This window comes from Equus asinus, chromosome 7 (genome assembly GCF_041296235.1).
Source record: "Equus asinus isolate D_3611 breed Donkey chromosome 7, EquAss-T2T_v2, whole genome shotgun sequence".
Classification (NCBI taxonomy): domain Eukaryota; kingdom Metazoa; phylum Chordata; class Mammalia; order Perissodactyla; family Equidae; genus Equus; species Equus asinus.
This window is the reverse complement of record NC_091796.1, coordinates 59,206,590-59,227,780: the sequence shown is the minus strand read 5'-3', so window position 1 is coordinate 59,227,780 and position 21,191 is coordinate 59,206,590. Positions and strand designations below refer to the sequence as shown.

The window sequence follows — 21,191 nt, the reverse complement described above, 5'->3', positions numbered from 1 at the left end:
AGTGACATAGTGTCGTCAGCCACGCACAGAGGCCAGAGTCACAGGCACTGCTGAGCAAGCCGCAGGAATCTTTGCAGTCTCTTCATCAATGACGAGAACAGCTCTTTGTCCAAACCACGATGAAGAGAGCCTTTCTGTGCATACACGCTCTGGCACCTGCAACCAGAGCCCGCGAGCCTCCAGCAAACTCTTTTCCAATATGTGGCCTCACTTGTTGTCTTTGTTTCCGGAGTCAAAACAGCAGAAGTGAATGGAGATGCAGCACCTGGTGTCTTAAATGTGGCCAAGCAGCCAACAGGCGCTCTTTCTCGGTGGGTCAGGCACCCTGAGGAAGGTAGCCTGGCAATGAAGATGGGCTTTGCCTCCAAATTTGAAATGTGGCAATCAGAGAGAAGTTGGATATTAGAATAGCATGTCAAGGATTGGTGCGATAGCACTGATGGTGATGAGGATGTGACAGCAATGCCAATAACTTTCATTTTGTAAGTGCTACCACAGTGAAAGGACCTGGTACTTGGGGTGCATAGGTTAAGTCAATAGCACTCAACCCTGGCGCTCTAGTAGACTCTGGCGGCCCAGGCTCACCCCCCCAGGGAGGCTGATTTAATTGTTCTATGCGAGGTCGGGCCTGGGCATTGGTACAGTTTCTGTTTAAACTCTCCAGGAGATTTTCATGTGCAGCCAGAGTTGAGAACCTCTCCTCTTGATGAAAATCACCCAATCTGGTGGGAAGAGGAAGGAATGTACAAGTCAGTGACTTTTAAGTAAGCAAGGTGGAAAGAGAGGAAGACAGTATAGGAAAAGGAATGGGAAGAGCGGGCATGGGGCTGAGGGGTGGGAGGCAGCAGCCTTTTGGGGGGAGCAGGATGAGTCCTGCTGAGTCATCAGAGACTCCTGCTGAGTCTGGCAGGAGCGCCATATGGAAGGCGGGAAGAGCAAGCCTTGAGGCTAGGGCACAGGGGGGTGGGCTGTGAAGCCTCTGGAAACGGCTGCGGGAGTTGCAGCTCATCTGCAGAGTGATGGGGGCCACTTGGGTGACTTTGAGCAGGGTAGGTGACATCAGATATATACACATATATCTCAAAGCAGTCAAAGGGGTTTTCATTTGCAACATGGAGAGTGGATCTGAGGGCAAGACTGGAGGGCTGAGGCCAGGGAGAAGCTGTGGCTCTGACTTGGATAAGGGCGATGGCGGCCTGAGCAGAGGGAATGGCCCTCGAGGGGCATTCAAATTCTGTAAGAAGGTGGAATTGACAGGATTTGGTGCTTGACTAGCTGTAGAAGGTGAGACAAGGAGTCAAGGATTCCCGGGAACCTTTCCCTGCTCTTCTCGGGCTACCTGGCCCATGCTTCCCCCTCCCAAGCCCAGTGGCTTCAGACTTGTCCTTTCCCTGGCCAGCTACCCTCCCCTGGCATCAATCTCCTGCTGCTCCCAACCATCAGTTTCCTGAGAAATGATTCCTTCTAGACCATCATGGCCGAGAGCATGCGTGTGGTTCTCCTCCAGGAACACGTGCATTTTAATGGGAGAGCTCCATGGTTTTCCCGCTCATTCTGAGAGGGTCACAGCATACCAGGAGGAGGGTCTGGAGCGCGCCCATCTTACCAGTGGGTGGGACTCTTCCTCTTCCCAAGCTTCAAGATGCCCCCGGCCCACATTTACTAGCCCAACTGTCCACCCCCACCCTCCATTCCTCTAGACACCAGCCAAGGGGGGACTTTGGCTGAAGTCATGCTCGCAAAAGCACACTTACAAGGAAAGCACTCGCAGTTCATGGTCGGACAAAAGCCGGCTGAACGTCATTGCTTAGGGGACACCTGGCTCTGGGCCACCGCTGTGGTGATGCTGTTTCTCGGCCTGTGGTTGGTTCCCGGCTGTGGGAGGCAGTTTTCCACTGGTCTGCTCGCTGTGCAATTTCAGGTCACTGAACTTCCCCCGCTGGGATTAAAACCACTTGGAGTTCACACCCTGTTGTTTTTGCAAAATCCCTCAGGTTTAGGAGCGACTGAGAAGATTCTGTCTTAGTGAAAGTTTATCAAAGAGCTGAATTATCTGTGTCAAAAGATAAATTTTGCCAGGGGAGAGGTAGCCAGGGGAAAATGGCAAATGACCCCAAGGAGGACGCAGGCTCCATAACAGGTCAGTGAAGACCACACAACAACCACATCTGACGTTGACGCCGGCTTTATTTGATGTGCTCACAGAAGCTTTGCAGGCACAAGCCTCAATCCAGCAGGCCAAGCGGATGCCAGCGGCACAGCCACTGTGGCACCCACTGTGGCACGGGCGGTGGCCCAGTTCGTGTGCTGGGGCTGCCCACATGCGTCTGCTTTGCAGAGATGTGCTAACAGAGCCGGGCCAGTTCCCTTTGGCCCGCGGACATGGCTGAGACTAGAAATACGGGCTCGACATTGCAAAATTTGTTCACTTCCCCATGAGCAAATGGGATTTCAGGCAATCTTTACTTTCTCTCTTCCTTTCTGTCTTGTTTGAATGTGTGTCATTTTTATAATCAGATGAAAAACAAAGTTACATTTTGGAGAGAATTTGGAAGGGCTTATCTAAACAGACGTGTGAGAGATTCTGGTCATGCTGACAACTCACCTAAGAGACCGAGCCTAGAAGAGAAGAGAAGCTGCCGGTGCTGAGCTGCAGAAGCTGGGGTCTGGGGCGGCCGACTGCGTGGACAGCCCGGAGAGCCCAGCATAACTGGGTCTGGCTGGGAGTGAAAGTAAAATGTAAAATAGCAAAAAGCAGAAGCTTCTTGAGGAGATTGTCTGGAAGGGCTGTGGCAGGCCCCGCCCGGGTGAGCAGGAGCCACCTCAGTGGGGGGGTCCCCTGAGGGAGACCTGTGTCCACCGTGTGTGCAGCACGTCAGCGGCCAGCAGCCTTGCCTCGAGGGAACCTGGTGAGTACAGGGAGATGCGCAGAAAAGCATTTGGGAAACTAAAATCCGTGGCACAGCCCTTAGCCCCAAAGCTTTTGCATGAATTCTGAGCCTCTTCTCTTCAGTTTTCTTCTGGAGGGCTTCCTGGCTGGCGCTAGTGTCTGGGACACACTGTCCAGTCTGACAGTGCCTGGTGCTCAGGGCCATGGACGTGCTGATGTTTCTTCACGGCCAGGCGGGCTCTCGGCAGCCATCGTGTGCAGGCCCCTCAGGGCTGCTCCTGCCATCACCATAGCCAATCCCAGGTACTACTGCTCTGGTGTTTGTGCCCCCTGGACATCTTAGAATGTTGTTGGTCCCGTCCCACCAGGAGTGTGTCCGCAGGGCCTGAGCCAGCGACAACGTGTGTGGTGGGTACTTGGCAGTGTACTCAGTCACCCTTCTGTGTGAATCTGACCCGTTCCTTGTTAGCCATAGATGCTGACCTCAGTTCATTCACCCCTTAGGATGAGTTTTTCTCCTGGTTTTGGTTTTCCCTGCAATTTCGGCCCCGATGGGCCCACCCATTCAGCCCATACTTACTGTGGGACCAAAGATGCCCAGATCTCAAGAATAACACAATTCAGGCATCCAGGTGGCATGACTGCCACAGCAGAGTGTCATAAACAGCAATCTACAAGCAGAATTCAGAGATTACCTGAGAAACAGAAGGGTCTACATCATAGAATTGTGGTGAGGATGAAATGAGCTGATGTCAGGGGCCTAAACCATGCAGTGTACCCGGCCACTGGGTCCACGGCAGCTGTCTGCTCACGCAACACTCACTTCGCGTACAGCGTGGGCAGGAGTGGGGGTGGAGGCTCCTGTGTTCTGAGTGGCACCCAAGCTCCAACCTCCTGCCACCTTGCAGCCTCCCTTAATGTCAGCGCACCTTGATAAAGAGGCTGTGGAGCTCACGCTCACGGGCCAGAGGGTGGGTGTCACTTCAAATAGGCCGGGAAGAGCTTTGGATGGTGCTTGGCATTTGTAAGCTATACTGCACACAAATATGACATTTGAAAAAGTCACTTCCTGTGACTGTGAAAACGCAAACTTTAAATGAAGAATTGTTGTCTGTTTAATCATCACATTTGTTGTGAGAAATGGCATGGAACCACTTTACAGGGAAAACGTGTCCTTTTAGAACAAATATCCAAAGACAGAAAAATGTGAAGATTCAAAGTGATAACTTTCAGCTGCTGCTCGGCCATCAGCCAATATTGTTTTTCATTTCCCCCTTCGAGTGGAGGTTGCTGCTCCTGCTTTGGAGAACGTGGAAGCCCAGAGCTAGAACGGGGAGGAACACTCGTAGCTGGTGCAGCAAGGCCTGAGCTGGTGGCTCCAGGAGCCCCGCACGTGGGGGTCTAACTTGGCCTCAGGAAGGGAAGTGGGTGACACGGACAGTGCTGTAGGTGCATTTCTTTCCCCGGGAGCCTTCTGCCTCCTCTGCTCTGCCACCCAGGCTCCACTGGCCGGCAAATCATGGGCCATTCTGATGAAGGTGAGAGGAGGAAGTTCAGAGCAGAGTTTACCCCCGTTCCTGGAAAATAGCCTGGAGCTGTGGTTTGAGGTAAGAGATGCTCTTTAAGGATTACTTGTATTTTCAAAAACCACATCAAAGGGAAGACCCAGAATCACAGAAACTCTGGGCTTGGCCTTGCGTTGGAAGATGTTGCAATGATGTGGACAAGTAGTGAGCTGCCAGGAGGTGCCCAGAAGGGTTCTGGTCTTATCTAAGCTTCCATTTTTAGCCCAGAGAGTAGATGCCCTGAGAGCAAAGGGCTCAGCTCAGCTCCACAAATCCCCCAAACTTAGAAGGTTCTCGCATGTCCCTCTTTGGAAGGTAGGACAGCACAAATGTGGGGCCGAAGGCTTACAGACTGCAGCGACTCACAGAGCTAAGAGCAGCTGAGAGCCCTTCGCTAGGACCAATGGGGTTTTAAAAGACAGCGCACTCTTATTGGCTCTTGTTGCATAATTTATCAGAAGGACACATGGTTCTGGACGGATAGGCCATTTCTACAGTCGGATGGTAAAATCCCGTTTGCTGAGTGCTTGTCTCACCACAAGGGGGCTTTGGGAAGAAAGTGGGCTCTCTGGAGTCTGAAAGGTCAGGTGAGGGATCGCAAGACAGAGGACATCAAGGGGGCTCTGTCCAATGTGGTGCTCAATATCAGAGAGCCGTGGGGTGACTTTAAAGGTTGATCGTGCCCTAACATAAATGGAGCGGCCCAGCCGCTGTTCCAAGGAGATGGTTGTCATCAGACTTGCTTGTCGCTCAGCCTGTGTGATCTCTGAAGCAGCCTCCCAAACTCTGATCACCGTGAGGAAAATAAAACAACACAGCTGATAGTGCTTTTGACAGGGGAGGACATCCGAGCATGCCAGCCCCGCATCCCTGCCGGGGGGGGAGAAGGCTGCTCTGCCTGCTCTGTTTTGCTTTGTTGGGTTGAGGGAGCTTGAACCAGCCCAGACTGTCCGGGGTAGAGAGGGGTGTGTAAGATCCAGAGGGCTGAGCGAGGAGGGCGGCACAGCCAGGGCAGGCTGGAGGGAGAAGGTTTTCTTTGGCATCTGAAGGGGAGGAAGGGACAAGGGTGGCTGCCTCCTTGTGGGGGGACACTGAGAGACAGATGGGGCAGAGTAAGAAGTTTTGGTATGAGTCATGGATGAGAGCTCTTTTTGCCATTTTCCCAGAGATTCCTGTAAAGATTTAAATTGCTGTTCAAGGACTTCTGGTAGTCAGCCTGGCGTTTCCTCTGAATGGCACGTGAGCTGTGTCTGGCTCCGGGAGGGCAAGCAGGGGCCGCTGTGCAGTTTGCCTTCAGCAGTGGCTGTGCGGCGTGCGGCATTTCCACAGGAATCGTGCCTCTTCGCTGCGTTCTGCAAGGGCCGCTTACCTCGGTTGCCTGCTGTAGACACTTGAGCATTAATGGACGATTGTCAGTTGGGGCCACTTGGGCTGTATAATATATCTTCCAATTCTTTGCTGATGTGCTCACTGTGTTCATGCATTCTTCTCTGCGTGTCTGTGAGCATCCTCATTATATTTTGTTTGAATTCCTTGTCAAGGGGGTCGCTAGTTTCTGTTTCACTTAGCTCTTTTTCTGGTGTTTTGTAGTGTTCCCTTGCTTGGAAAGTATTCCTTTGCCTCCTCATTATGCCTCTTTCTCTGTGCTATTTTCTTTGTACTAGGTGAGTCAGCTATGTCTCCTGATCTTGGAGAAGTGGCCTTATGTATGAGATGCCTTATGAGGACCAGCTGTGTGCTTCCCTCTCGTCACCAGTCCGTAAGAACCAGGAGTGACCCCTTTGTGGGCTACTTGTGTCCTTCTGCTGTGGCAGGGTTGCTCCTGCTGCAGGTACCCAGGGAGTCTGATCTTTCCTTCCCTGGCCAGCTGTTTGTAAATCCGGTTTGGAGGGGCCTCAGCACTGTTGGCTACAAAGTCTATTAGCACACTCTTATTGCGATTGTCCACTTAATTGGGTTGCTACCCAGTGTACCCGGTTGCTAGGCTCAGGGGCTTACAGTTGTGATAGGCCTCAGGCCAACAAGGCTGATGTCAGTTCTCTTAGGAGTGCAGCTGAGTGGGGCTAGCCCTTGGCATGGAGGTGCTCAGTTGTTTCAGGCTTTGGAAGGTGGGGCTGATCCTTTTGATGGCTATTTGTGAAGCACAAGTCTTCTGCCGCTGATAAGCCTCACCCCCCTCTGGACCACATACACTGTCAGCACAGTCCTGGTCTGTGCACACTTCACAACCCCCTGGAGCTTACCCCACCGCCACACTGCAGAGGCCCCCACCTCTGCCCCAATGCCCCCCACAGTTCACCTGGTCCTCACACAGGCCCTGCCCCACAGAGGCAGACACCCTTGCCTGCCTGTAGAGGATCAAGGCACTCAGTCAATGCAGGCTGAAAAGTAGCCTGAGGGCTTGCTGTTAGGTGGGGCCAGTCCCTAGGGTGGGTTGCCTGCCCTGGCTGAACTGGATTAAATCTGTGCTCTAGTGGGTGTGGCAGACCCCTGGGCTAACAGCCCAAGGGACGCACCTCAATGGCCCCCACCTGTGTCCGTATCAGCAGGCTTGGACCAGCTCAGAACGATGGCCCCCACCAATGTCTCAGTCTCCGGAGAGGATCCTCCTCTCACCAAGATGCCCCCAGAGCCCACCAGGTGAGTCTTGTTTCACCGAAGGACAGTCAGCCTTCTCTCTGGTGATTTTAGGTTGCTGCAATGAGTGAGTTTGTGCATGGGCCCTTTAAGACCTGGATCTTTTCGGCTTTTGGCTGATAGCTTTTCTGGAGTGTCCTCGCTGCAGTTAATAGCCAGCAAAGCCAGGCAGTAAGACCCCCGCTCTCAGCTGGGCTGAGTCCGAAGGATGGTTATAGCAGTATTGCCCCCGCTCCGGACCTCACTCCTCCAGGGAGGGCTGCGCACCTTAGGTGCTCCCGCCTGGCCAGCTGAGAAGCTCCGCTGCTCCCAAAGGTGGCTTTTTTCCTCTCTAGCTGGAGTTACTGCCTCTTCTGCTTTCGTCAGGACTGTCCCTTCTCGTGGGGATTCTTTTTATCCAGTTTTCAGTTTTCAATCCAGGGTGATTCTTCCCAGAATTGTTGTAAGCTGGTTGTGTTCATGGGAGGAGGCGAGTTCAACGTCTGCTCACAGCGCCATCTTGACGAGAACTCTGGGCTGTATAATGTATAAAACAATATTTTAATGAAGACTGTTTAGCCCAGGCCCTCTTCATCTTCTCTCTCTTTTAATTGTGGTGAAATACACAGAACATAGAATTTACCCTCTTAACCATTTTTAAGTGTCCGGTTCAGTGGTATTAATTACATTCCCATTGTTGTGCAACCATTGCTACCCTCCATCACCAGAACTCTTTTCATCTTGCAAAACTGAAACTCTGTCCCTGTTACACCACGACTCTTCACTCCCCCCACTCCAGTCCCTTGGGAACCACCCTTCTACTTTCTATGAATTTGACTACGCAAGGTCCCTCATATAAGTGGAACCATAAAGTGTTTGTCCTTTCGTGATTGGCTTATTTCACTTAGCATAACGTCCTCCAGGTTCATCCACGTTGTAGAAGGTGTCAGAATTTGGTTCCTTTTTAAGGCTGAATAATACCCCATTGTATGGATGGACCACAAGCTGTTTATCCATTCACCTGTGATGGACACTTGGGTTGCTTCTACCCTTTGGCTAATTATGAATAATGCTGCTATGAATATGGATGTACGAATAGCTCTTTGAGTTCCTGCTTTCAATTCTTCTGGATACATGCCCAGAAGTGGGATTGCAGGATCGTATGGTAATTCTATTTTTAACTTTTTGAGGCACTGCCATACTATTTTCCGTAGTGGCTGCACCATTTTATATTCCTACCAGCAGTGAACAAGGGTTCCAATTTCTCCACATCCTCACCAATGCTTGTTATTTTCTGGGTTTTTTTGACAGTCATCCTAATGGCTATGAGATGGTATCTCTTGTGTCCTGCTGTCTTCTGACAGAAAGAAAGTCTGATCACGCTGCTTCTCTCCTGAAAGTGCTCGAGACAGTAAGAGCCCCGGTCTTCCTGATGGCATCGTGGGCCCCACAAGATTCTCCTGTGACGTCTGGCCTCACCCTCTGAGGTCTCCCTTACCCCTCACGGTTCTGAGACCCACCGGAAGGCCCTGATGTCCTCTCTGGGAGGCCTTCTCCTGCTCCAGTATCTGTTGGTGCCCCTGCTTCTTCCAGGACTTCCCCCAGGGTTGGCTCTGCAGAGGAGCTCTCTGTTTTCCCTACGAAAGCAGACGCTCCTCACCCCGTCACTGGATGCCTTGCTTGGCCTCATTTTTCACCACAGATGTCTTACCACATGGACATTACATATCTGTTGCTTCCCTTGTTTACTGTCCCCCGAGAGGTAAGCTGCACGAGAGGAAAGCACCTACTCTGCTCTGTTCTCTGCTGACTCCCGGGCACCTGGGCACACAGTACTGGCACACAGTAGGTGCTCAGTAGTCAAATGAATGAAAGAAAATGGCTTATGCTAAACGGTAAACCAAGACCTCACAGAGTTAGTGACTTTTTAGATATTGATTTATGACCAAGTTTTTTCTAAATTCTATTAGTTTTTAATGGATTCTTTGGGTTTTCTGGTATATAATCCTATCATCCACAAATAATGGCTGTTTTGCTTTAGCTCCCCCTTCTTTCCCTTTTGATATTTTCCGGCATAAATCTAGAGAACAGGGTGGCAGTGACATACTTGTCCTGCTCCTGCCCTACACGAGGTGTCCCAAGCGCTCCACCACGGGCGCTGAGCTAATGTTGGCTTCTGCTTTGAGGTAGCTATTTTGTCACATTAAGGAAGTGCCATCTGTGCCGATTTTACTCGGGACTTTTTGGTTAAAGTCAAGAATGAAGGGTCAGTGCTCTGAGACGCCTCCTCGGCATCTAGTGGGTACTAGGTTTTCTCTGAGACTCCTTGATGTAGCGAATTACGTAATGGGTTTCCTAAAATTGATCCACCATCATATCTTTACATCTGAAGGCCCAAAGTGCTCCTGTGGCACGATGCTGGTGGCAGCCCCTGGCCGACGTGCCTCGGGACTGGCCTGCTGCAGACGTGGCTGGCTTCCTGGGGAGTGCTCAGGATGGCTTATTGTTTCTGAATTAAACAAACGAAGAATGTGATTCAATTAGAGGCAGCATAATATAAACCAAGATGGATTTATATTTAGCCAGACAGAGACGTGGGAAAGAATGGCACTTCCTTCACTGCAGGGCTGGAAAGCTGCCTTTGAGGCGATGGAGCTCCACTCTTCCCGCTATCCTCACCTCCCCCAGACGCGTCCCCAGAGGTTTCTCTCTAGATAGTTCAGCTTCTTGGGAAAGCATGAGGGTTCAGTGGAAAGCAAAGTTCTACAATTTTCATCTAGGACCCTCACTGTCTGCTAAAGCCTCCTGAGAGGGCGGAAGCCACGCTGTCTGGGTTTCCTCATTTCCAAGTAGGCTGACAGCACCTCAGAGTCATCCAATGTGATTTTTAGAATAGATTAAAAAATGGCAAAGACCTTAATACATTGAACTTTTATCTCCAAACCAAATCCTAGAGAGTACTAAGCAGAGAAACAAGATCCTCTTTGTTCTGATTCTGTATGGGTACCCTTTTGGCAGGAAAATGAGACAGGAGGAGGATTTCATGCCTGTCTCTTAGTTGAGAAGAGTGAATGATTGTGGAACCATCAATGGTGATGGCGAGGACCAGCATCCCATAGCTTGCATCACCTTCTTTGCTCTGATCCCTGCATGAGGCTCCACCTGCGGGGTGGGTGTCACTCTGTTTAAGTGTTGCGGGGCTGCTGTGCTCATAGCTGGGCTGCCTGTGCGTCCAGATCTCTGCTCTTAACCTAGGAGAAGGAGACAGCCACTCGCTTCTTTCTCTTCCAGACCTATTTCTTTCCGGTTGTACATAAGCTCTTCTGGTTTGCTCCGGTCTGACTTTTTTGGTAACAATTGAAACTACTTTGCGTTTGTTCTAGGATAGAGCAAAAAAGTAAATATATTGTTGATAATGAGAACCATGCTTCTCACTGTCGGAGAAAGGAGTTACAGATCACCTAAGGCGGCAGGCTAGAACAAGCCCTGTGGTGTATGATTGGAATTGGAGGTCTCACAACGAACTCGTCTTTCATGTATATACATGTAGACAGATACACATATATAGAAACGATAAATTTCATAGATGTCATTGCACACAAGTGAGAAAAGAATGGACTAGTCAATAAAAGGAGCTGGGACAAATGGTTATCCATATGAAAACAAATAAAAACGATGGCCTACCTCATACCATAGCAAAAACTAATTCCAATTGTATTAGAAACTTAAATATGAAATTAAGAAACATTAAAACACTAGAAAAGATTATAACAACATATCATCAAGTCTTTTTGAGGGAGAAGGGTTTTTTTTTATTAAGACAAAAAAGCATAAGCAATGAATAAAAAATAGGGATAAATTTGACTCCTATTAAAATTAGAAATTTGGTTCCTCAAAAGACACTAAAAAAAAAAGTGAAAATCAAGTCACAAACTGGAAGAAAATGATTGTAATACGTTGAAGTCAATGATTGTAATACGTTGAAGTCACGAGTGATTAGTGTCCAGAAAACATAACAACTATTGGTCTGAGGCCAGGCTGTTGTCTCTGCGGAACAGCTTCATCGGGTGGGAGCTGCCCTAGGGGAGAAGTAGGAAGAGATTGCCGACATAGACCTGCAGGGGTGGCTTCCTTTCCTAAGAGGGGCTTCCAAGTTTAAAGCAGCAGGAAGGCAAATGGAAATCCGGGGCCTTGGTTGTTGGGTAAAGAAAAATGAAGAGTGGTTCAAGCTTCCAGACTAACGGGAAGTGTGGAAGTGGTAACTGTGTGTCTTCTTTTGAAGAGCAGCTGGGAGAGGACTGGCGGGGGTGGGGGGTGGGGGGTGGGGGAGGTGGGGGGCTGCGGGGGGTCGGCGTGGGGTGGGGAGGGCAGGCCAGTGCAGATGTCCTGAAACAGCCTCTGAGGGAAGCCAAATGTGGACATCACCCTTCCGATAAGAAGGAAGTTTTGGATGAGCGGAACAGTAGGTCTTCCTGGAAAATAATGTGGACCTGGGACTCTGTATTTTGCTGATCTCTTTGCCTGCAAGAGTATTATGTTGCTTCTGAAATGACAGAAGGAGCTTGTTAAAAAGCGTATTGTTTTTCGTATTAACTATACTTTTCTAAAAACGAAGCATCCCACTTTGCTTGTTTCCCTCTCGCTCTGCCCACCCTCCCCCTCCCCTGCGCTCCCTCCAGAAGGCTCACCCAGGGCCTCGGTGGCTTTAACCGGTCACCATCTCAGGGGCTCTTCTGCAATCGCCCTGTTTTATGAAGGTTCAGAAAATGAATAACTTCCTTTAAAAAAATTAGTGCTAAGGATTGTTTTCTTCTCCAGACTTCTGGAAAAAACTCAGTGGTCCTCTGTGAAGGAGAAAAGAGTTAAAACTTGTCCTATCTTCTCCTTATTTTTACATCCAGGAGTGAGTGGAAAATTCAGACCTTTCTAAGATCACCAACCCTATGGCAGTTGGGGCGTGCCCTTGTCTGCGTATAGAAAGCATGTCAAGGCTGATTCAGTAATCTAGTTAAAATACTGACCACAAAGAGCCGGTTTATTTTGGCTGGAGGAAGGTCAGCTCAGCCAGCCCCTGTGCCGTTGTGCTGATGGTCGCTCCTACAGGCTCACAAAAGGCCCACGACCCCCTGGCTCCGAATAACCTGCTCCTGGAAATGTAAAGTTGGGATCCACGTTCACCACTGGGGACAGGACTCACGCTAGCAGGGACTGAGGACGGTTCTTTAGAACATTTGAGACACTGTCCTTGTCTGTGTCTATTCACTATAGAGACTTCAAATGTGAAAAAGGCAGGCAGTTATTAGTTTTAGTCTGCACAAAAATTCGCAACTGTTTGACTACTGACTGAGCTGACCGTAGTCTTGATTGGGTGCTCGTCGCATTATGAAGATAAAACCTAAGATCCACAGAGCATATGCATTCGAAATGAGTAAAAAAGTGCCAGAAAAATTTCTGCTGTTTAGTGACTACTAGATAATTGTTGGACAATTGGTCACACAATTGCAAGGATGTCCTGCCGGTGTGGCACGGCCCAGAGAGAGGCGCTGCTTGGCGGGTCGTGGCTGGTCCTCAGGCCCTCAGCTCCCACCGAGGACAGGGCATTAATGCTTGCTCATTATATTCAGGCCAGATCAGGTTTCAGATCATATTTCAGATCAGATCAGGCCTGGAGTAAAATTCGGGGTACAAAATACAAATATGCTATGCGTGACTTAATTTAAGTGCAGCCATCAGGGAATGGACTGAGCCTGGCCTCTGTTGTTGACCTAGCACAGGGTGTAAAGCGTTTCTGAGGGCGTTACAAACATTCTGTTGGTCTGGCAGTCATTCAGTGAAGGGCTCCTGTAGGGGTGTTGGTGCAATATCCTCTAAGTCCTTAAATGGAGGCCATCACTTTGAAAGTGAGAGTGCTAAGACTCCTTCTTGTTTTCTTCTACTGAACCCAGGAGAGGAGGGGCTGGTGACTGAGCACACTTCAGAGGGAGGCCAGGCTTTCCGCCGACCCTTGAGGGACACGAGAGGTCTAGCAAGTGAGGGGAAATGTTCCAGCAGCAGTCAGCTCCCACGATGCAAGACAACTGGCTCCAGCGCTATGATGGTGCTGCTTCCTTCTCCCTCCCACCCTCCTTCCTATCTCCCTTCCTCCCTCCCTCCCTTGCGCCCTCCTTTTCTTCCTTCCTATCTTTTCCCTCCCTCTCTCCCTCCCTCCCTTCCTTCCTTTGACATTTAATAAGTATCTCCTTATGAGATATCAGTGATGGCTCACAAAATTTTTTTGATATTCCATAACATTAATTGATTAGTATTTCCATGAAATTTCTTAAAGCTCTGTGTGCAACCATCTTACTTGCGGGAAGAGAAAAGAAGAGCAAAACGTCAGCTTCTGCTGGGAAAATTTTTCCACAATGTTGTCACGACTCTCTCTCATTTTGGGTGTTCTTCACTCCTCTGTGTAGATCTAGATTTCCAGCTGGTGTCATTTTTCCTCCGCCTGAAGAATTCCTTCAACATTTCTTGTGGTGCTGATCTGCCAGGGATGAATTCATCCAGCTTTTATATGTCTGAAAAATCTATTGTGCCTTTATTTTTGAAAGTTTTTTTCTGGATATAGAATTCCAGGTCAACAGTTTTTTTTCCAGTACTTTAAAGCTGTTGAACCTCTGTTGTCTGACTTGCTTTGTTTCCGAAGAGAAAATTGCTGTCATTTTTATCTTTTTTACTCTGTATGTAATGTGTAAATTTTCTCTGACTGCTTTTAAGATTTTTCTCTTCACCACTGGTTTTAAACAATTTGATAATGATGTGCCTTGGTGTAGTTTTCTTCATATTTCTCATGTTTAGAGTTTTTTAAATTTCTTGGATCTGTGGATTTAGAGTTTTCATCAAATTTGGAAAAATGTGGCCTTTTCTTCTTCAGTATTTTTTCTGCCCCTTACCATTGGGGATTCCAATTACATATATATTAAATTTCTGAGTTTCACAATTTGGTGATGTCCTGTTCATTTCTTTTTTAGTCTTTTTTTCATTCTGTGTTTCATATTAGATTTTAATGCTAGGGTTCAGTTTTTCTGCAGTTCTGCTGTTAATTTCATCCAATGTATTTTTCACTTCAGATATTATATTTTTCATCTCCAGGAGCTGGATTTGAGTCTTTATTGTATCTTCCATGTCTCTCCTTAACATGTTTATGCCATCCTCTACTTTTTTGAATGTATGGAATATAGTTACAATAATTATTTTAGTGACTTTGTCTACTAATTCTGTCCTTTGGGTCATTTCTAAGTCTGTATAAATTAATTTTTCTTTTCATTATGGGTTGTGTTTTCCAGCTTACTTGCATGGCTGGTAATTTTTGATTGAATGCTAGACCTTGTAGGGCACTGGGTTTTGGTTCTCATTTAAGTAATTTTGGGCTTTGTTCTGGGATGCCGTTAAGTTGCTTGGAAGCCGTTTGACCCTTCTGAGGATTGCTTTTAAACCTTGTTAGGTTGGAGCAGAGTAGCTCCTAGTCTAGGATTTATTTTTCCCTACTCCTGAGACATGACACCCGAGGGCCTGTATATTGTGACACTGCCCACTCTGGCTGGTGGGTATGTGAAGTTGTCCCAGGCTGCTCTCTGTTACTCTGCCCTGTGAACTCCAGCCTCCTTGGCCTCCCTGAATTCTCACCTCTTTCTCTTCCGCTCAGTGAGACCCCAGGGCTCGATGTGGGTGTCCCCTCCTGCTTTGCAGCCTGGAAACTCTCTCCAGGCAGAAAGCAGGGCAATCACAGGGCTCATTTTGTTTCTTTCCCTCCTCTCAGGGATTGTTATCCTGCATTTTCTGTTGTCCAATGTCTAGAAACCATTGTCTTCTATATGTTGTTTAGTGTTTTAGTTTTTTAAGATGAGAAGGTAAATCCGGTCCTTGTTACTCCATTGTGGTAGGATAAGCATTCTTTGAGCGACTAGAATACAGAAATCACTACGATCGAATTAACCTCTGCCTATATGGAGATTATAACACAGAAATGCAAAGGAATTTTCATATATTCATTCATTCAGCAAACTTGCTTTGTTCCTTACCATGTGCTGCATGGTATCCTAAGGTCTTACATTCTAGTTGGAGGAGAGGGCAAACAGATGTTAAATATAATGTGCTAGAAAGAAGGAGAGACAGTGATGATGGGGTGGGTGGATATTGCTATTCGAGACAGGGCAACAAAGGATAGCGTCTCTGGGGAGGTGGAAATTGGGGACACAAACTAAGTGAGGTCACCGGCCAGGAGAGAAGCTTTCAGGCAGCGAAGAGCAGTTGTAAAGGTTAGAGGAGGAATGTACTTAGTCTACTTTAGGAACAGAGAGGAGGGGAGTGCAGCTGGAACTACCCGGTGGGTGGGTGGGTGAGTGGGCGGAGCTGAGGTCAAAGGGTAGTCAGGGGCTAGCTGGTGCCTTAGAGTTATGGCAAGCATGGAGCATTGTGAGAGGCGTGCGTAGCGGGGTCTAGCTTGGTCTTGTGCCGGTTTTGGCTTTAGAGAACTACTTTTAAGGATAACTCAGTACAACTTCACACATAACCTCCTACTTCTCTCAATTAACTAATCTGCGATTATTACTCTTATTTATTACTGTGTTTCTCCATCCTTTATTCTAACAGCATCTTGAGAATCCTTACTTTGTTGAAGGTGAGCTGATTCATAGAGAGGGTATGTGGTATAAAGCCAAAGAGCAAAGTAATACGGCTTTTTAGAACTAGAAACCAGACCTCCCGAGTTTTAGAGGAATTCTACTATGCCTCCCATGCCCAGGAGGCCCATGGGAGTAGTGTTTGAACCGGTTTTCCTAGAGGTATAATTTTTTAATTAAAAAAATTTAAACTTTTTTAAAAACAAAAATAATATATTCTCATGGTAAAAAAACGCAAAGTGAATGGAAGTCCTGGTCCCCAAAGATAACCACTGTGAATAGTTTCATGTTTATCCTTCCAGAAATTTTCATGGCATTTGAAAGCAACGATTTGAATCTATATTCTTTTTGGTTAAACAAAAATGAGCTGATTCTAGCCCCCAGCTCGTCCCTTCTCTTCACAGCACTCTGTTAGGGATCTTTGCACGTCAGTGCTGAGAGCCTGGTCTTTCCAATGGCTCCGTTGTGCACATCTACTCTCTCTCATTCAACTAATCTGCTACTGGTGAGACGGAGATTTTATTTTTTTAAAGATTTTATTTTTCCTTTTTCTCCCCAAAGCCCCCCTGTACATAGTTGTGTATCTTTAGTTGTGGGTCCTTCTAATTGTGGCAAGTGGGATGCTGGCGCAGCACGGCCTGATGAACAGCGCCATGTCCACGCCCAGGATCCGAACTGGCGAAACCCTGGGCTCCTGCAGCGAAGCTTGTGAACTTAACCACTTGGCCACAGGGCCAGCCCCTGAGATTTTGTTTTCTCCCATTTTTTTTTTTTGTTGTAGCAACAGTCTTCTTGGTCTATCTTTATGCAGCATGGTTCCTGCAGCGCTTCTTCATTTCTTTGTGGGAGTGGACCTGCATTCATTTTTTTCCTGTCTAGAACATTTAGTATTTCTCCTGCTTTACCTGCCCTCCTTCTCACTTCTTTCACTGTATGCTCTGCTGCATGGAAATATCTCCAGTATGTTTTGTGTTACCTAAATGAATAAATGAGTGAGAGAATGGTGACCGCAGGAGAATGCAAGGCGTCTCTCGCGGCAGCTCTTGCTCAGGTCCACGTCCTCAGGGCATAAGGCAGCCAGCTGAAGCAAGCGCGTGGCCGTGAAGCTCTGCAGGCTTCAGCGAGGCCACGTCCCAGGCTGTCACTCATCCTTTTGGATTTTCATATTTTGCGGCTGTTTTCCAAAGCAGGAAGTAATTCTTAAAGTCCTGGCATTAAGGTGCTAAACAGCTTTCATGGAAGCCCTGCTTGATCTTACTATGGCACCTGCTACTAGGCAAAGGGGCAGGCGGTGGAGCCAGTGAGGCTAACTACAGAGACAGAGAACGCTTTTCAGGTGTGGAAATTGTAGCGTGTCATTTTGCACGCCAAAAGAACAAAATCAACTGGAAAATAGAAAAATTGTGTCCAAAGGAGTATCTGATACTTGAGACTTTCAACCTTGTGTGCCTGAGAGAAGCCCAGCGATGGACTGATTTCAGAACGAAGACCAGAACACGGTCCCCCTGCCCTTCTGCCTCAGAGTCCTCTCCTGCTCGGCTGTTTGTGGATAGAGCGTGTAACACCAGCTAGAGGGCAAACACGCTGAGGGCAGAAGCTGTGTCTTCTACACCTGTGGGCACTGCTGCAGAGCCTGGCTCCGCACCAGGCGTGTGGTCCATACAACGCCCTCGTGGAATTAATCCAGTGATGGCCGGGTAATTCAGCCTCCGACGGACGTAGAGGCTTGAGAGAATGTCAAGCGGTGGGAAATGAGGAGACAGAGATACCTAGCTAGCTGGTCGACCTTGTCAGTTTTTATTAGAATGCTTGGGGTCCTCTTGATGCAGTTTGTATATGTAAAACACACACACACAGGTGGCCACACACACAAAATGGAGCAACAATTCTTGTCTAAAAGGAGATGTGAACAAAGTAGCTTTCTTTTGATTTCCTCACCTCTACACCAATTTCAATCCATGCCTCTTGTTCCATTTTGGAAAGGAGGAAAGATGACTCTGTCCTCTGCGTGCAAAGCGTCTATTTTTTGATTTATCTGCAGATGCCACAAAACACTGTTTAAGTAGATGTTTGGTCGCTAAGAGAGAGGCTAAGCTGTTGGATTAGTGACTAGGGTGAGAAGACAGAGGTGATAGGATGGCAATGCCGCAGAGGGTTCAGTCCATGTGATCATCTCAGGGCTTCCCAGAGCCAGTCTCGCCCTGGGCACAGGGCCAAACGGTGTGGATGATCTGGGGCTCTGCTCTCAGCCGGTCCTGGAGTTCAATTTACCTGAGGTCTCATCACTTATGGGTGCGGGACAGGTGACCAGGTAGATGGCAAGCAAGTTCTCTTTGACCCAGTATTCTCTAAATTTATTAGTCCATGGAACTTTTTTTTCTTTTCTTCTTAATATAAAATGTATTAACAGTCCATGGAACTCTGTTCTCAGAGCCAGGCTGATAAGGAAACATCCCTAGTGCCCCAAAGGGCCCGGAAGCACCGTGCAGATGGTGGTTTCATTGGGTGGCCTTCAGGGAACCCCACCTCACACAGCAGACGCTTGGAGAAGGCCACTCAGGATGGTGTCAGCTCAGTCTCATCTTCCAAACTTCTGAGGAGTTTTATGTCACAAATAAACAGATTTCAGTCCAGCAGACTCAAAGGTGAGTATACACAGTTACACATGAAGATACCTATTATGTTAAAATATTTGCATTTTTTTCTCATTGCTACCAATACAAATGTTCTATAACTGATATTTATTCTAAAATTAGACTAGAAGTTAATTTCATTTTGAAATTATTTGAGGTCTGTTGAAAAACTGTAGTTAGGTTGGATTGAAAAAAAACCAAAACAGAACTGGAAGTTCGTGACTCCCTCCCTCCCTCATGTTGGTCTGATGGATGTCCAGATGATCAAAGACACTGACCAGCATCCATCCATTTGGTCCCAAATCACACAGATAGTCATAGTTTCTGAGGATCAAGAAATACAAAGCCATGCACCCTACAAATTCCATGGGGGTTGAACTTCTCCTTGTAAATAGATTATGCTTTTAAAACTGACAATTGGACATTCCAGCGCGTGCTGATAAAACTGTCATTCCTCCCTATTTTTCTTAGAATCTGGCGAGTACTAAAAAAAAAAAGAGTCCTGCCTTCTTGAGCTTCCAAGTCAGAAAGTCCGTCTCCCTGGAGTGAGAGCGACAGAGCCGCAGCTCGGGGCCAGCAGCCTGTGAAGCTGCCCACCACAGCCCTCCGCCCCAGGTCCTGCCTAAATACCGACCTCCCGCTTGAGTGCGACGCGAGGGATGAGGGACACCTGCAGCACAGGCGCTGCGGCCCTTTCAGCTGATGGCCTGGCAGGGACACAGGGCGTTTTTTGGCCCTGGGATGGACACCCCCCTTCAAGAGCTTTAAATGAGGAGCAAGACCATAAGCTCATGTCTCGACTTATCATTCAATAATCACTCCTGTGAAATCAACCAGACCCAAGGGGTCACAACTCTGCCTTTCCTTTAAAGCTCCCTACATACCTCCCATGTGCCTTCTGCACCCCTCCTCCTCCAATACCCCTCCTCCTCCCCCCGCACCCCCCCTCCCCCCGCACCCCTCCTCCTCCTCCCGCACCCCTCCTCCTCCTCCCGCACCCCTCCTCCCGCACCTTTCCTCCTACACCCCTCCTCTTGCCCCCATCACACACCTCCTTTCTTGTGCAGGCCTTTCCAGTGAGATGGAGGTGCTGCTTGGATACTCTGGGGCAGTCTAGTGACAAGAAGCAGATGTCCTCAGGCCATGTGCATGAGGGAGACGGGGCTGAGAAGGGAGAAGAGAGAGGGAGGCAGGATGCGCCAGCAGAGGAATGACAGTGATGCGGAGGAAAACCTACAAGGGTGGGAGTGGGACTGGGCAGCGCGTTTGCCTGCACTGGCTCTTCTGTTGACGGGTGAAGATATCATGGCCTCTGTGGACCAGGAGTCTAAAGACCTGAGTCCCGGTCCCAGCTCCGTCACCAAGCCCCAGGCTGATCTCGGGCCAATCACCTCCCTCCCCTAGGCTTCGAGCTCCTTCCCTGGAAATGGTGGGTCAGGCCAGATAACCTGCAAGGTTTCTGCAATTCTGTGCATCGCATCCTTACCCAGGCCTCCCCATGAGAAGCCTGCTTCCTTGGTTTCCTCCGAAATGTGATCTGCAGGGGCAAGCTCAGACTCAAATGCTTATAGCTGCATAGTTATAACCATACAGGGAAGCCCTGATGGTGGTGGAGTTAGGATGTGACAACAGTGCCCGAGGCCATGTGCCCCTGTGACCCCACAAGTGTTATTTATGGCAGGGCATGTGCGCTGTGAGATGGGTTCATTCATAAACACAGGCTCCTTTGCCACCCCTACTGATCTTAAAGTCTGACCACCTGGGTTGAGCACCTTTGTTCTTTGGATGGGGAATTTCCATTGCTGAATATGCTTAAAGCTTTTTTTTAAGGGGTTGCCTTTCTAAATATTTTGGTTCTTAATTTTTGAGAGTTTTTCTGTGTTTAATAAGGTGGTTTCCTTTTTATTTGCTTACCTCTTTTTCTGGGCAAGATCAGAGTCACCACCTGTGCTGGTGGAATTTCCAGTCCACCGCTGATAATAAGAGCCACAACAGTAGCTGGAAAATCATGGTGAAGAGTCCCTTCTGCCTCCTTTTCTGCCGCGTTTTTATAAACAGAGGGCAAATGTTTTAGTGGAAACCATAATATTGCCCCAAGTAAGGAAAACATCTGGGGTTCGGCTCCTTTTTTTGTCTTCGGAGAGCATTTATTGCTGTCTTGGGATTCAACGTGCCCATTTTTGCCATGGAAATGGTGTGACGACTATGAACATCTACCGGGCCAGATCGCAGCGTCTTTCCCACCTTCTCCCTTCTCTGAGCTTCCACAGACCCACTGGGACCTGGCTGCCCTCCTCGGGTGGTTTCAGTATCTTGGACATGCTTTTCTCACCAGATCGTCAGCTTCTGTGCATTTTTGGCCTCTTTCATTACGCTCAGTGAAAAATGCTGGGCACGAATGTCTTCTTACAGTCCTGCTTGTTGGGGGTCTCCCGAGGTTGGTGGAAGGCCTCTTCGCACCTGATGCTGCCTTCGGACGGGCTCCTGCAGAGGCTGTGCCTGAGCAGGGCTGCGGGGCACTGGGCGGAGCCTCCGCTGTCTCACTGATAACCCGGGAACAGTCTCTGTTGATGTGTCTCCCGGGGTTAAAGAGAAAGTCCTGCGGAGAGCCTCCCGCACGCCGGGAGGGGGTGGCTGCCGGAGAGCAGCCAGGGCTCGCGGGCTCCGGAGAGGCCCTGTGCCCTCCTTGCCTCCCGCCTCCGAATGAAGCCTCAGCGAGAAAGCGGGGCCGCCCGAACGCAGGCGCTGGAAAGCGCGCTGACGGCCGATCGTGGCGGTCGAGGGGCTCCCAGCGTCCTGTTTGCAGGGAGGCGATCTTTGCGGC

At 48.7% G+C, this 21,191-nt stretch overlaps 2 long non-coding RNA genes across 2 annotated transcripts; one reads left to right on the top strand and one right to left on the bottom strand.

The window, feature by feature from the left end:
• Window positions 1-2,423: 2,423 nt before the first annotated feature.
• On the top strand, window positions 2,424-20,288 carry LOC139045681 (uncharacterized). Its single transcript, XR_011504553.1, has 3 exons — window positions 2,424-2,909; window positions 18,166-18,379; window positions 18,839-20,288. It is a non-coding gene; the product is annotated as an uncharacterized lncRNA (long non-coding RNA).
• LOC123287061 (uncharacterized) lies at window positions 10,864-20,421 on the bottom strand. The gene is made up of 4 exons (XR_011504552.1): window positions 20,282-20,421; window positions 19,419-19,531; window positions 11,760-11,915; window positions 10,864-11,614 (listed from the first exon to the last, which is right to left on the bottom strand). It is a non-coding gene; the product is annotated as an uncharacterized lncRNA (long non-coding RNA).
• Window positions 20,422-21,191: the final 770 nt, after the last annotated feature.